The sequence below is a fragment of the Monodelphis domestica genome, chromosome 7, assembly GCF_027887165.1.
Source record: "Monodelphis domestica isolate mMonDom1 chromosome 7, mMonDom1.pri, whole genome shotgun sequence".
Taxonomy (NCBI): Eukaryota; Metazoa; Chordata; class Mammalia; order Didelphimorphia; family Didelphidae; genus Monodelphis; species Monodelphis domestica.
The window spans coordinates 271986331-272001620 of NC_077233.1; the positions used below are offsets into that span (position 1 = coordinate 271986331).

The 15290-nt window shown below is 38.4% G+C and overlaps 1 protein-coding gene and 1 long non-coding RNA gene across 8 annotated transcripts in view; one reads left to right on the forward strand and one right to left on the reverse strand.

Moving 5' to 3' along the window:
* The window catches only part of CDC14B (cell division cycle 14B), a 102348-nt gene that overhangs the window by 38099 nt on the left and 48959 nt on the right, over nt 1-15290 (forward strand). The gene's annotated exons all lie outside the window — the stretch shown is intronic.
* Nucleotides 1-15290, reverse strand: part of LOC130455658 (uncharacterized) — a 44855-nt gene that overhangs the window by 1281 nt on the left and 28284 nt on the right. The gene's annotated exons all lie outside the window — the stretch shown is intronic.

Consider the following 15290-nt stretch of genomic DNA (forward strand, 5'->3'; position numbering starts at 1 on the left):
TGGATCTCTTTTAATACCCTAAATGCATGTAGTGCCATTTATACTCTTCTTTCACTTCTTTTCCACCTGTCTCTGACTCCCTGGAAAGCAATCCAGTTGTTGATCCTTGACTCAGAGCATGAAAATTGTCCCAAAGCAGAGACTCCTCTAACATCTCCCTTTCCTCTCCTCTTGGGAAATAATGTAAATGCTGTGTTTCCCTATTGTCCTGCCTCTCATGCCATAAATTCTATCATAGGCCATCCTTCTCAAAAATATACATATTATCTCTTATCTTCTTGCTTCTTTCCCATCTCTCTTCCAGCTTTTGCCCTTAACATCAGGAAAATATATCTCCCTTTTAATTTCATGTATAAGCTGAAAAATTGACACCAATTATGACTAATGATGGTGACACCTGTACCAAGACAAAAGAAAGCTTCAAGTTTTAAAGTGAAATTAAGCAGAAAGAGCCAGTGACAACTTTCAAAGTGATTTGAAAGTGCAAATCTCCATCTGTTTCATCATCTTTTTCCATACATGTTTTTTCCTTTTAACGGGAACTTTGAAGATAAACCAAACTCCCCCATTATTTAGTTTTAGTCTCTTTTTTTAACTACTGCTAATACAATAATGTTTAAGAAATTCATGTATGTTATTCCATTTTTAGAAGGTACCTTTAGAAGTCATTACATCCAAGCATTGCATCCAAATCCTTTTTTTGAAAATTTTGAAAATGAGGTTTGCCTAAAGTAAAGTGATTTGCCCAAGCATTATGTAGATACTTATTGGCTGAATGGGAGCTGGATCTTCCTAAGTGTTCTGATTCTCAGTCTAGTCCTTTCTCAATTATACAACAGATTAATTCAATACTTTTATTAATACTTTAATAATTGCTATGTTAATTTTTTCATGATCTAATCTGAAAATCTAACCACTGTTTATAGTAACATTTAAATAGGAGGAAGCACTTTGAGTGCCAAACAATTGACACAATATTGGGATACATTTGTAAATTGGACTTTCTATAATATTAAGCAGACTATAGATAAACCTTGGTAGTTCCACTCATTGCCCTAATTCTCAGTCTCCCTGTTATTAATTATACCCAACTCTTAGCCCTAATTGTCTGCCCAGTTCAAAGTTGCTTCTTTATCTTGGTAAGCTTTTATGTAAACTGTTTATGAATCTTATAATTAAAAAGACATTCTGTTAATTTCAACCTTATGGGGCAGTGTTTTAAACTCATAGGAATTTAAAATGCCTTTAAGGGCTGTAAAAATACATGACTTGCCGTGTAAGTACAATCAGCCAAATAACACATCCACATTAGTGACATGCACTGAAAAAGGAGAGATTGTGAGCGGCTTGTTTTGACTATCTCATGGGTCACCTGGGTCTAGAAAGAGCATATCAGATAGATAAAAGGGAAAACTATGTCTAGAAAAGTGAAGCCCACGTGAAGGTTGGTAGGTCAGTAGTCCAGTAGGCAAATCCAGAAAGCCAAAGGGCAAAGCAAAGTTGGAGGGTCAAAGTCTAGATAAATAGTTGGCAGTTATAATAACTTGGCATCGTAAAGGAGAGTAAGTTAAACATCCAGACCCGGAACAACTGGGAGATCCACTGATCCTTTGAAGAAACAACTAAGAAGAACCCTGTTACTAATGCAACATTGTTCTCCTAACTCCTGGTGCTTTTATTCCCTTTTTACTCTTGTGAAAACCAGTCTGAAGTGAGCGTGGCCTGGAGCCCTTCAGGTGGTGGTAACAGGATATTTAGCTAACTTAGTGAGTTTGATGGCAAGATGAAGAACACAACTCCCTGGTTAAGAAATAGTTCTCAGTTGTTTTTTTAAACCCTCACCTTCTTTCTTGGGGTCAATACTGTGTATTGGCTCCAAGGCAGAAGAGAGATAAGGGCTAGGCAATGGGGATCAGGTGACTTGCCCAGGGTCACACAGCTGAGAAGTGTCTGAGGCCAGATTTGAACCCAGAATCTCCCATCTCTACGGTTGGCTTTCAATCCACTGGGCTACCCAGCTGCCCCCTCAGACAGTTTTAAAAGAGTGGGTTCTGTTGTGTTCTCAGTTTGTATTGCATTCTTGTCTGGCACAGTCGCATGTTTCAGGGTTCAGGTCCTTGTTCTGTTGATGATTAGCAGTGTAACCTTGGATACAAGATTTGACCTCTTAGTGCCACAGTTTCTGCTTCTATAAATTGGTACTAATTCTACCAACCCTGTTATTATAGTGAAGGGAGAGTAAACTAGCATAAGGAATAATTCTTTGAAAAAGTAAGGCTTCATTCTGATGTAAGTTATTATGGTTGAAAATTTGATTTGTGACATACTTTTGAAAGAGTTATTTTTCTTTAAACCTCTCAGTATTTGCATAAGGGCTTTGCAGAATAAATCGGTAGTTTATTTCCTATCTTTCATGTAACTAAAATGGATGGAATTCCCCCTATAAACTGTGTCATATTAAACCTTTCCATTAGTCATCGTTCCTCCTACAGGGTGTGTAAGCATATGTCTGTTTTTTCCCGTTGTTACATGGCTTCAAGGACTATACAGAGAGACTGAAATGAAATTTAATTTAAGTTCTTGGCTAAGAAAAGAACGTTTTATCTCCTGACTAGTTACATGTACTGTGAATATGTATATGCATCATCATTCTTTTCTTAGAAAAGTAATTAGCTAGTCTAGTGGTACATCATACTGCCAGATGTTTGATGGGGTTTTAAGTATCCTTTGTGGTTGTTAAATCTCTAATGTGGTGGCTGAAGTGTTATTTTATTCTTTAAGCTATGTAGCAAAAGGCCTCTAGGAACACATCATTTGGAAAATTTGTTTATAAAACAGGAAATGAGCAGACAGATGTCTAAAGTAATAGAGTTCTTTTGAAGCTCCACGCTTTTCAGAATTTTAAGCTATGTAAAATATACTCAAGTGATTTTCTTGAGTAAATAATTCACTCTGTTAACCTCGAAGTCCTGAATATAATGTTAGTTTTACCTTAAGAGAAGATATTATTAAGGTTTTGTTATAAAGACGGTAAGGCTTTCCCTAGAAGAAAAAAAATCAGTATTACTAGTTAACCATAACAGTACACATTTCTAATTTTTCTCAGCAATTTTCATACAACTCTATGTAACATCCACCAAAAGGAAGCTGTAGAATTCATTATCATTTCTATTTTGTCTACCATTGCAAGGCACCGTTCCTAGAACTCTGCTAAGCCTTTTTCGCTGTCACTGTTGGCTACGGTACTATGGAGGTCATGTACCAGTCATTAGAGCACAATGTTTCAACAATGCTGTTTGATAAGGGTGCAGTATTGTGTGCCGAGAATATCCTCCGTATATGGATTATCAATAAAATACCTTAGAAGTTCTTTTCTTTTAAAATTATTTCTATTAACACAGGGGTTTGGGTTTTAAAAGCATACTCTATTGTAAAAATAAATAATATGGAAAATAGGTATAAGTGATAACATTTGTTTAACCCAGTGGAAGTGCTTATTGGATCTGGGAGCAGGGAGGGGAAGGGAAAGGAAATGAAATATGTATATGTGGAAAAATAATTTTAAAATAAAAAAAGTTAAATTATTTCTATTTATGCCACAAGCTTGTTGATAGGTGGTAGATTTGTCAGAAGAATTTGTGAGATTAAAATAAAAAACCTTCCCTTTTTCAATTTTATTAAGTAATCAGATGTAAGAATAGCATTCATAGGATTTTATAGTAGAAAGGAATCCTAGTTTTCATTTAGCACAGTGCCCTTATTTTACAGATAAAGAAAAGAACCCCAAAAGGGAGTAGTGGTTTGCCTGAGGCCACAGAGTTAATTAGTGGCAGAACCAGAACTGGAATGCAGCTCCTATCTATTGCTTTTCCCATGTATGTCGTGTCGTTGGGCCTGGAGTCTAAAAGATCTAACTTCAAATCCCACCTCAGATACTTATTAGTTGAATGGCCCTAGGCAGATCTTTTAACCTCTGGATGCTTCAGTTTCCTCAACCATGAAATTGGGATAATATGGCTCAGTATTGTTGAGAGGATAAAATGAGATTATATGTGTAAAGTACTTTGTAAACCATAACATTCTATATAAATGCTAGCTATTATTATTTGTTACATTGCACTGTATCTTTATTCTTCACGATTTGTTTTTTCTGTCTTGTGGCTTTTTAGGAAAGATTTTACTGTCTTCCCCCCCCCCCCCCCCACTTCTGCACAATTCTCTTGTTTAAAATCCCATTGCATGAAAGGGTTTTTTATATTCTAAATCAAGCTCATGTGTTTATCTCATGAGTTTGATTAAATGTCCCTCACATTGGCATGTGCTTTCATTAAAATATTGAAGTAAATGTTAAGATCTGACTTTATCATAAATAAAAACTCTTGTTTTTATTATTATGGGGATTATTGTGTCATTATTTTAGAAGACAATTCCTTAGAACTAGTGAATTTTCCTTATCATAGAAATACAAATAAGATCCTAGTTCAATCAAGCGAGTATTAAGTGCCTAATATATGCCAATCATCATGCTTCCTGCTAGGATACAAACTCAGAAAGATGCAAGAGACCCTGTCCTCTAGGAGTTTGTATTCTACTCAGGGATCTAACATGTACATATGTAAGTCTATACGAGTATTTAATACTGGGTGAGCTGGTAAGTAGGCAGCCAAGGCCTGCCAATCACTAGTCACTGTTACCACTACTACCACTTACCCCCCATCTAGCCTTTTCTTGGGCCCTTATTTGCTCCTTAGCTTCTCCTTCCTTTTTGTTCCCCTCCTTGCTTTTCCTGGTATAGTTTACTTTCAGAGATGGTTCCTTAGTAAAGGAGCTCGTGCCTACCTGACTCGCCCCAGGTAGCCACTTTTGTTCAATTTCAGTCATGTTCAACTTCATTTTACAGATGAGGAAACTGAGGCACGCAGGATTAAGTGACTTTCCCATGAGCCCAATTTGAATTCAGGTCTTACTGTCTCTAAGCCTTGTACTCTATCCACTGCACCACCTCGCTGTCCTACTCAGCCATTGCCATGCTTATGCCTTTGGTTCATGCATATTGCCAGAACAAGTAAGTTTAATGACATTTAGTTCTCTTTTCCTTCAAGGTTCCCAATCATTGCTCCACCCATCCAACAATGCAGCCTAGGCATTCGTTTACAAAGCAGTACTTAGACTTAAGCTTTCCAAACCCCTGTAGCCTAGTCATTCGGAAGAAGAATGGGAATTTCATTTCTTCTCGAGAGCTGTTGAACAAAAATAAATCAATATCAATATCAATAATTATATCAATTAATATCAATTATATTAATTAATATCAATTAATTAATTATATCAATTATTATATATTGATATAATTAAGTAATTATATCAATTAATGTCAATTATATTAATTAATATCAATTAATTAATATAATTAATATCAATTATATTAATTATATTAATTAATATCAATTAATCAATATCAATAAATTAGCATGACGTGTTGTGGGTTAAAATAAGGTTTCTCACTACTACTCACTGTCTGCCCCTCTCCCACCTTCGCAGGAGGTAGAATCAACAGGACTTTGGCGATTGTTGGCTTTGTGGCATGATGGAAGGTGAAGAATCAAAGAAGATTTTGAGGTTGGGGATTTGGGTGCCTTGAAAAATGATGTCCTTACTTTAAGTAGGAAACTCAAAAAGGGGTAAACCGGAGAAGGAAAAAACAGGCCATGTTTTGGACGTGTTTAAGTTGGAGGGGACCATCCATTTGGAAATTTTCAACATACTGTGACGAATCTAAAAAAACAGTACTGGGTTCGTACGGTAGATCTGGTAGTCATTTGCATGGTCATTAAGCCCATCTGAGCCAATGGGGTCAAGAGAGTGCGTAAAAGGGAGAGAAGAGGTCCGGGGACAGAAACTCTGAGTCTCCCCAAAGCATTAGATTTCATAGGAATGATAACTCAGCAAGAGTGCTTAGATAAACAAGGTAGAAGTCAAGCTACTCTGTCTTGATTTGAGAGCAGTGAATTGTAAACCTGCTGCCGCTGTTCACAACCAGTACATCAAAATGGGAGAGCATTTGAAGTCTTACTAACCTGCTTTGTGACAGTCACCATGCTAAAAGCCAGGATGGCAAAGTTGAAGAATCTTGCCCCTCAAAACACTCAACATTCCATTGTAAAATGAAGGAGGTTGGACTTTAGAGGGGCAAAATTACCCAGGATCTTTTCATTCCCAAAACTGATGGCATTTCCGTAATCCTCGTCACATAGCATTTGACCCTGCTGATCCCCCTCTTCTGGAAAATCCTCTCTGTGGGTTTTCAAGACACTGCTCTTTTGATTTTTCCTCCTACATGTCTAAAGTATGCAAAATATGAATGTCTTGATTTTTTTTTTGTAAATATAGACCTTTGTTCTCTTTCATGTCTCAGTTTCTTCAGCTAATATCTCATGTTTAAGCTTTTCTTTAAGGATATTGGGGCTCTCTAATGTTCTCTGAACATCCAAGTTTACAGCAAAACTGTTAACTTGTGTCAGATCTTGATAAGAAACTCAGCCCTCATGCTGTCATTTGCATCTTTTTTCTGGTTCCTTGAGCAAAAATTGTTCAGTCATTTTCATGACCCCATTTGAAATTTTCTTGGCAAAGATCCTGGAATGGTTTACCATTTCCTTCTCTAGGTCATTTTACAGTTGAGGAAACTGAGGCAACAGGGCTAAATGAGAAGGTACTATTTGGGTATTTGGGTATATAGGCAATCTTTCCTTTTGTTATTTATTTCCATAGGATCTGAATGCACTTAACTGAGGAATCTCTGCCTTAAAAAGTAGGGACATTTTAGTCTTATCCCCCTAATTTGAAAAGCTTTCCAAAATGAATCAATTCACAGTGACATATCCCGGGCATTCATAGGTTCATGTTTCCACAATACCTCCAAAACTGACTCTTTCTTGACTTTTGTCATCTTTGCCTTTTTGATTTGCATTTTTATTATTAGTGATTTGTAACAGTATTTCATGTGGTTGTTAATTTTGCTGTACAAAATTTTGAAAATGGATTGCTCATGTCCTTTGAGTACTTTCTATTAATGAATAGTTTTTTATCATAGATTTATATATCCTACAAGATATCTTATATATTAGGGCCTTGTCAGAGATAATTTAGTTTGTAGATGTTTCCTAATAGACCGTTTCTCTTTTACTGGTTGTAATGATTTTGCTAATGCAAGAGCCTTTTAGTGTCATCTAATCTAATCTAATCTTTTGTGATTGTATACATCTTTATTTTTAAGAATACTCTCTCTACCATATTTGTAAACAGTATTCATTCTGATTATTTTCTAAATTATTTTAATGGTATGACCTTTTATATATTCAGGCCACAAATCCATTCTGAACTTATTGTGGTGTAGAGTGTAAGGTTCTAAACTTAATGTTTGCTGACCTACAATCCTTTTTTTACCCCAATAATTCTTATTAAATGAGTCCTCCAAGCCATTTATCCTTTGTTTTGTCAACTACTAGGTTGTTGAGATCCCTTGTTTTGATTTGTTCTTATTTAGTCTTTATTTTGGTTCCACTGATCTGCTTCCACATTTTTTTTAATAATTAGCACTATTTGCCCTTAAATATCAGCATTCAAAAATCTACTTATCACATAATTGGTAGTCATTTCTCAGGCCTCATATTAATTAATTAACTTAACAAATATATAAATACCCACTCTATGCCACACTATACTAGACACTGGGGTTCCAAAGACAAAAAGGAAACAGTCTCTGCCTACACAGAGGTTGTTCTCCATTGGGGTGGAAGCCACCTGTACACAGAAAATTAAATACAAAATAACTACAAAGCAATTTTTCAAAGGGAAAATACCAGTAATGGGAATTGGATAGGATAATAATTAGGATAAGTTTCCTGTAGGAAGCTGGACCTGAGCTAAAAGAAATCATGGGGCAAAGATGAGGATGAGGATACATTCCATACATTGGGATAACTTGTACAAAGACATTGAGATATCTTAAATAGGGTGTTGTGTATGGGCAATAGTAATAGGCCAGTTTGACTGAAAAATAGAATGAACAAATATAAAGGAGAGTAATGTGTGGTCAGACTAGAAAGGTAGACTGGACCTATATTTCCTGAAAGATTATAAAAGATCTGCATTTTATCCTAGGGACAAAAGGAAGCCACTGAAATTTCTTAAGCAGGAAAGTGACTGACTTGGTTTGATCTGTGCTTTAGGAAAAACAGTGTAACATCAATGTGGTAGTTAGGAAGAAGAGACTGGAAGCAGGAAAGCCAACTAGAATTCAGTTCAGTAAACATTTATTAAATGACTACTTTGTGCCAAGCATTGGGCATACAAATAAAAGGGAAGACAATCCCTGCTCTTAAGGAGTTTATCATCTAATACAAGAAGACAGCACACAAGAGGAGGCAAGAAAGCAGGGGGTATAAGGTAGGAATGGACTCCATGACATTGGGATATAATCTGTAGAGTCAATACCAAGGAGAGCTGCTGATGGAAGATGGAAAGTTATCGGGAGAGTTTTTTAAAGTTCGGAGGCCTTTAAGGCCTTGGAAGGAGATGAGGCTACCCTCCAGCCCTCTAATCAAAGGGGAGATGAAGCCGAGAGGAGAGTTGGTATCAATGCTTGAGTTAGCAACATGGTGATGAGAATAGAAGTGAAGAGCCCCTCTTTCAAGGAGCACTTTGTTCTTGTGGTTAAAACTAGACAGAGCAGCAGATGCAAAGTGGAATGAGCTGAAAGTCGAGTTTCTGTCCTCTGTAAAAGAAGACTATTAGAAGGTTATTTAAACATTCTGGAATAGAAGTGAACTGTTTGGGACAATGAGTTTCAGATGCTTATAAATCATCTAGTTCAAGGTGGCTGTTGGTGACATGATATTAGAGTTCAGAGGAGAGACTGGGTCTGAATAGAGTTCTGTCTAGGGTTTATGTGCACAGAGACAAACAGACTATAAGTGGACAGGAGAGCCCTGAGGTATGCCCAAAAAGTGAAGGTGAGACTTCTATCCAGCAGATAAAATGAAAATAAAGAGGGCAAATACGGAGGAGGAGGAGGAGGAGAGCTTGAAAAGAGGAGTGTTTTGAAAACCTAGGGAGGAGAGAAGCAATAGAAGAAAAGGATGCCCACAGTGTCAAATGTACAAGGAAATCAAGAATAATGAGGACTGACAAAAGACCATTGAATTGGCAATCTAGATGATTCAGAACTTTGGAGAGAGCTATTTCATCTGAGTAATGAGCACAGAAGCCAAATTGCCTTACGATTCAAATATAAATTCAAATACAGTTCAGTACAAACCAGAGGGCAAAAAGCATGATGTGAATTATTTGAATGATGACCTATCACTTAAAGAAGAATGAGAACAGATATAAAGGCAGAATATTTGATTATTCTGCCAAAAGGAGGAGTTGGACGATAAGTTCCATAAGTAGAACACAAAGATGGGTGGGAGGGTGGGGAGTTTTGAACTGCTTTCACCTTTTGGTTTCTATATTTGCATAGAAGAGAATATTATACCATAATTACCTCCCAATAGCCCCCCCCCCCCAAAGAACTCTTCTTTATAACAAAGAAAACCAATTAAATCAAACCAACCAACACAGTGATCTCTCATCTACCTGTATGCATGATTTTATGCTTTTAGTCCACCACCTTCTATTAAGAGATGGGAAGTGTATTTTATTAGCACTCTTTGGAAATCAAGATTGGGCAGTATATGCATATTTTCTTTACATACACTGCTACTCTACCTCTTTTTATCTAATTTTTTCAATTTAAATTAGGAGTACTTTATTTCAGTTATAAATCAAGTCGTCTTACAAGACTCAAATATACCTATAAGGCCAAAGTAAGACCTTGTTTTACTTGTACTTTATTCTTCTTTTTCTTTTTCCTGGATGCCTTTTTCTGTGAATTATTTCACTTCTCCATTGCTATTCTGTCTTCCATGTCATATGTGCTAGCCTCTGAGCTATCTCATTAAGCTACTATATGTAGGTAGCTTTCTCTTTCCCTGTCCATTTTCATTTTAAAGCTGTTTTGGATGTACCTGAAAATCTTTAGGTAAATGAGTTTTTATCAAGGTCACAGGAACATAGATTTAAGATTGGACGGGACTAATCCAGTCCCTTAACTTTCTAGATGAAGAAGCTGAGGGGCTCAGAAAGGTTAGATGATTTGCCCCGGATCCCACAGAGCCAGAATGTGAGCTACTGTATATTATCCCTAAATGGAACTTAGCTTTGATACAGAAATCCACACCCCAGTCTCTTCATACTTATGACTTCCTCTTCCCCAGTTTTATTTTATTGCTAATCTCCTTACATTTTCTGTTGTGGTTTAGTTGTTTTAGAATCTTTGGGACCCTATTTAGAGTTTAGAGTATTCTTGGCTAAGATTCTGGAGTGGTTGGCCATTTCTTTCTCCAGCTCATTTTACAGATGAGGAAATTAAAGCAAACAGGGTTAAGTGACTTGTCCAGGATCACACAGCTAATAAATGTCTGAGGTTAGAGATTAAGTCGGGATCCTGGAAGTGATATGGAACCACTAGAGTTCAACATTTATGTATATTGTCATGAATTTGAGATGCCTACAAATCATCTAGTTCAAGATGGCTGTTGGTGAAACAATACCAGAGTTAGAGGAGAGATTGGGCCGAATAGAGTTTGGTAACAGTGTTTCGTCCTCCGAACTTCCTGGCCAATTTACCAGGTCGTGCCCTGGTCTTGGTCATCGCAAAAATAGCACAATCCACTGCTTCCTAGACGTCACCCGCAGACTCAGCCTCGGGGACCGTTGGCCTGGCCTCCTTGCTTGTTACGCTGGTGTCTCTTACCCTCCTTTGGCCCTTCCTCTTGACCCCAGGCTCCACCACTTCTCTTGGCTACCCTTGACTCATCTTTCTATTTCCGTACTGCTGTCGGCAGCGCGGAGACTGAAGGCCAGTTTTCTAGCCGGAGTCACCTTCCAGCTGCTGTGTTTTGGTTCTCAAAGTGTGGCACAAAGTCGGCCTTGCAGGCCAACGTCATTCCCGCTTCATCTGTCCCCTGACATGCGGGCCTGCCGGGCTGGTATTCACTTTCTGTTGAGTGTTAGCCGGTTACTTACCCACAGAAGTTATCCCACCGACTTACTCTCCCAGCTGGCCTTGCCTTTTATTTTACTGAGAATGCTACTGGGTGGTGCTTGAGCTCTCTAATCGAGGCTGCCCTCCTCCTTGCCCTCAGGCTCACCGGATTCTCTTAGCTGCTTGTAAAAGGAGCCCTCCTCCTACTCCCACCCGCCTCTCCCCTTTTGAAGCTTCGGAAATGGTTTTGGTCACTCTGCTACTGGGATGGTTAAGGTCAGCGACAGGGTCCTCCTTGTTAAAAACTCATGTTCTCCTTGATGTCTCTGTAGCATATTATAGGAACACCCCTTCTTTTAAAGCTCTCCTCTCTTAGTCTCTGACAGCATACAGCCCTAGTTCCTCTCTGACTGTTCTCTTTCTGCCTTTTCATTCTTTTTTTTAAACCCTCACCTTCCATCTTAGAATTAATACTAAGTATTGGTTCCAAGGCAGAAGAGCAGCAAGGGCTGGGCAATGGGGGTCAAGTGACTCGCCCAGGGTCACACAGCTAGGAAGTGTCTGAGGTCAGATTTGAACCCAGGACCTCCCGCCTCTAGACCTGGCTCTCCATCCACTGAGCCACCCTGGATTTCAGCCTTTCCATTATTAAGAATGGCTAATAACATTTATATAATGCTTTAAGGTTTGCAAGGCACTTCGCAAATATTATTTATTTTTATCACAAGCCAGGGCGGCAAATGCAGTTACTATCTTTATATTACCGATGAGACAAGGGAGGCAAACAGAATCACTCAACTATGTGAGGCCGTGTTCCATTCTTGTCTTCCAGACACCCAGTCCAGCATTACCCACTGCGCCCTCTAGCTGCCATTCTTTAACCATGGGTGCTCTTCAGAATTTGCCTTTCCTTCCTCTGCTTTTCTGTTCTCCGTTCTTTGTCCTCTAATCTTACGCTTTCCGTGTCACCTCTTAGTAGGGTATTGTGACTTCTAAATCTGGCTAAAGCTCTTTCCTAGGCCCAGACCCATTTTTGAAGTTCTGAAGGGGATGTCTCAGCATCACCTCAAACGCAGTGCTTCGAGGTTCTGAGATTTTTGGGGTGGATCACCCTTTGTGGATGCAAAATGCACGCTCATTGAACTTGTAGAGTCAACGTGGGTCTGTGTGGGTTTTGTAAATGTACCCTCTGGGGGCAGCTAGATGGCTTAGCGGAGAGAGAGCCAGGCGGGGAGACAGGAGAGCCTGGGTCTAAGTCTGGACTCAGACGCTCAGGTGACCCTGGGCGAGTCACTTCATCTCCATGGCCGCATTGGGAATCTATTCCATGTGCCCGTGTACACATGCATATACAGATACACACGTATGTGACATTCCTATGTAACCAGGGGAAGAACCTCTTTTAGAGGATGCACACCCCCAAATTTAATGTCATGGCTGTTACATAGCAAGGTCCTAATAGGCGCTTGTGGACTGATAGTTTCTTAGCCTTCAAGAACTCAAGATTATACTGAAGGATGAATGGTAGAGTGGAAGGAGTGATGGATCTGGGCTTAAATCAGGAACAGCAATTCATGGGGGGGGGGGGTAATCTGGGCACAAGCCCATGATAAAATGAGCTGTGAAACTATAACGTTTTCTAAGGAAAAATTACGGATGGCAATGTCCTATTAGAAAAAGTAGCAGGTTCATCGTGAAGAAAGTAATGGAGAGGAGAGGAGGGTTCGAGTGAAGGGAGCAGCCGCAGCAGAAGAGGAGAGGTTTGTTGTAGAGATAGATCGGCCTGAACGAGATGATGAGCTTAGATTTCTGTAACCTTTTCTATCATATAGAAGTAAGAAACTTGAAGGTGTTCTCAACAAAGAATTAAGCACCCACTATGTGCAAAGCACTCCGGATACAGAACTATGACGATGAAGTCCATGTCCTTTAAGTGCGGTATCGTGGGCTACCTACGCCTGGACACGCAGTCTCCTGCCCGGCTAGTAACTGCCACAAGGCATGGGTGATGAGGAGGGGGAGGCAGGAGGAATTCTCTGCTCCTCCCCCCAAAGTGAAGTCCTGCTTTGGTGGGCTTTTCCTGATGGGCCCCTAACTAGACCATAGAATTAGTGAGGTAGGTTTTGTGTGTGTTTGTTTTTCAAGAGCCTTCAAGGTTGTGGCTAATCTCCAACAGCAGCAGTTGTTCCTTCCAGTTTAATAAAACGTTCACAGTCTGTAGAAGGATACAGGACATGGACAAGTCTTTACGTAGCATCTTCGTATCTGCAGCTTGCTTTCTGTTGTTACATTTGAGCTGCGGGTTGGTAGGGGGTTAGGCTTGGGCATGGCAAAACTCCACGATACGTAAATGGCCAGCTTATTATTGCTTCTTCTATTAAACAATATACATTTGCAAGGTAAAAAGTATTTTATTCTATTCCAGAGCCAAACCTTGTGCGTTCTTATTGCTTTCATTAGTCAATACTGAGCCAGTAATTATGCCAAGGTAGAGATGCTGCTCCAGTATGAATGATTAACGTTTTTAAACTTTAATCCTTCTTCCCTGACAACTTTACCTCTCATATTCCCTTTCTTACCGAAACTCCTCCTCAAAAATAAAATCTAGCAAGAGGAGTCATTTGTTTCATTGGGGGGGGGGGGGAGGTGGGAAACAATTGCTTTAACCGTAGGAAAGTCATTCTAAGTAGAACATTTTTACATTTAAAAAATATAATCTAGCATAAGATTTCCTTTGTAAAAGTATATAAAGATAGCTTTGTCCTTTTCCTTCCCTCCTTAAGGGGAAATTTTAGTTGTTGGGACCTCTGATTAGATAGCTATAATTATTCTTGGGAGAGTAGTTTTTATACTTTGGTCTTCAATTGACTAGTTCTATTTCATATTCTATGTTTTGCCTTTGCATACTGTTGCTAGGAGACAAAGATAGTTATATGAATGATGGTGTCTCACCACTTGATTAAGAAGAAGTAGATACCGAACCCAATTCAGCTATCATTAAATGCTAGATCCTAAAGATAAAAAAAATAGAATAAGATACATTCCCTACCTTAAGGGGTTTACCATCTAGTATGGTAGAATACATGTCCATAGGTGACTATAATACACATTAGACATTGTAATTTATTAGAATCTAAATTATAATGGTCTTTGCATTCCTATGAAATGACACTGAATACAACCTACTTATGTACTTGAGAATAAATTATTTTCAAATATTTTCACATGATCTTTGGAATCTTCTGCATCAATAATTTGTTTATCAAGCACCAGAGTATCTTAAATTATGAATTAGTGTACTAAAAATGTTTTAGTAGAAACATCTTCTTTTCAACACATTAGGCTTAGAGATTTCTTAAAATTGGTTAAACCTGACCTAAAAGCTAATACTGCCTGTTACAACTGCTTAAATTTTAGTAGATCAGGGTCTGACACAAATAAATCTGTTCACCTTATGTTCTAAATAGTAAGTTCTTTTGCCTGGTAGTCTAGGCTCTACATGATAGGACTTCAACTGACCTTTCCTGCCTAACATGATGCAACTCCAGTTACTATACACTAGCATTCTTCATCTTTGCTCATACAGTCTGGTCTCTGACGTCTTGGAGAGATTCCCATCCTTGACCTCCATCTTTGTCTCGTTGCAATCATCTTTGTGCTCACAATCTAGCTCAGATATCATCTTCATGAAGCATCACGATCTCTTATCTTTCACTGCACTTTTAGGACCTCTTCCATGCACCTATCCTGTGTGTATGATAGCCATATGTGTATTCAGTATCATTTAATAAGAATGCGGCGACCATTATAACTGAGACTTTTAAATGAATTACAATTTATTAGAATGCATTACAAATCAAACATCTAATCAGGACACCTATCACTCCAGGCTTTGTTAAACTAGTTTAAATGTCAAGACATGAAGGTTAGCCTCCTCTAATAATATTGGTCAATGAGAAAAGGGAGTTTCGACATGGAAACAATTGCCCAAGTGTTATCACAAGTTTCTAGGATAGATATTAGATGGAATTTGGTACTGTGTGATTTTAGAGTGATAACATCATTGAGGCATAGTTATATGAATGAAGGGAAAAAATTTGCATTGATTTACTACTTGCAAAGTACTGGAGATAAAAAAGAAAAGTAAGTCCCTGCTTTCAAGGAGCATACATCCTAATGGCAAGGCAACATATGTAGAAGT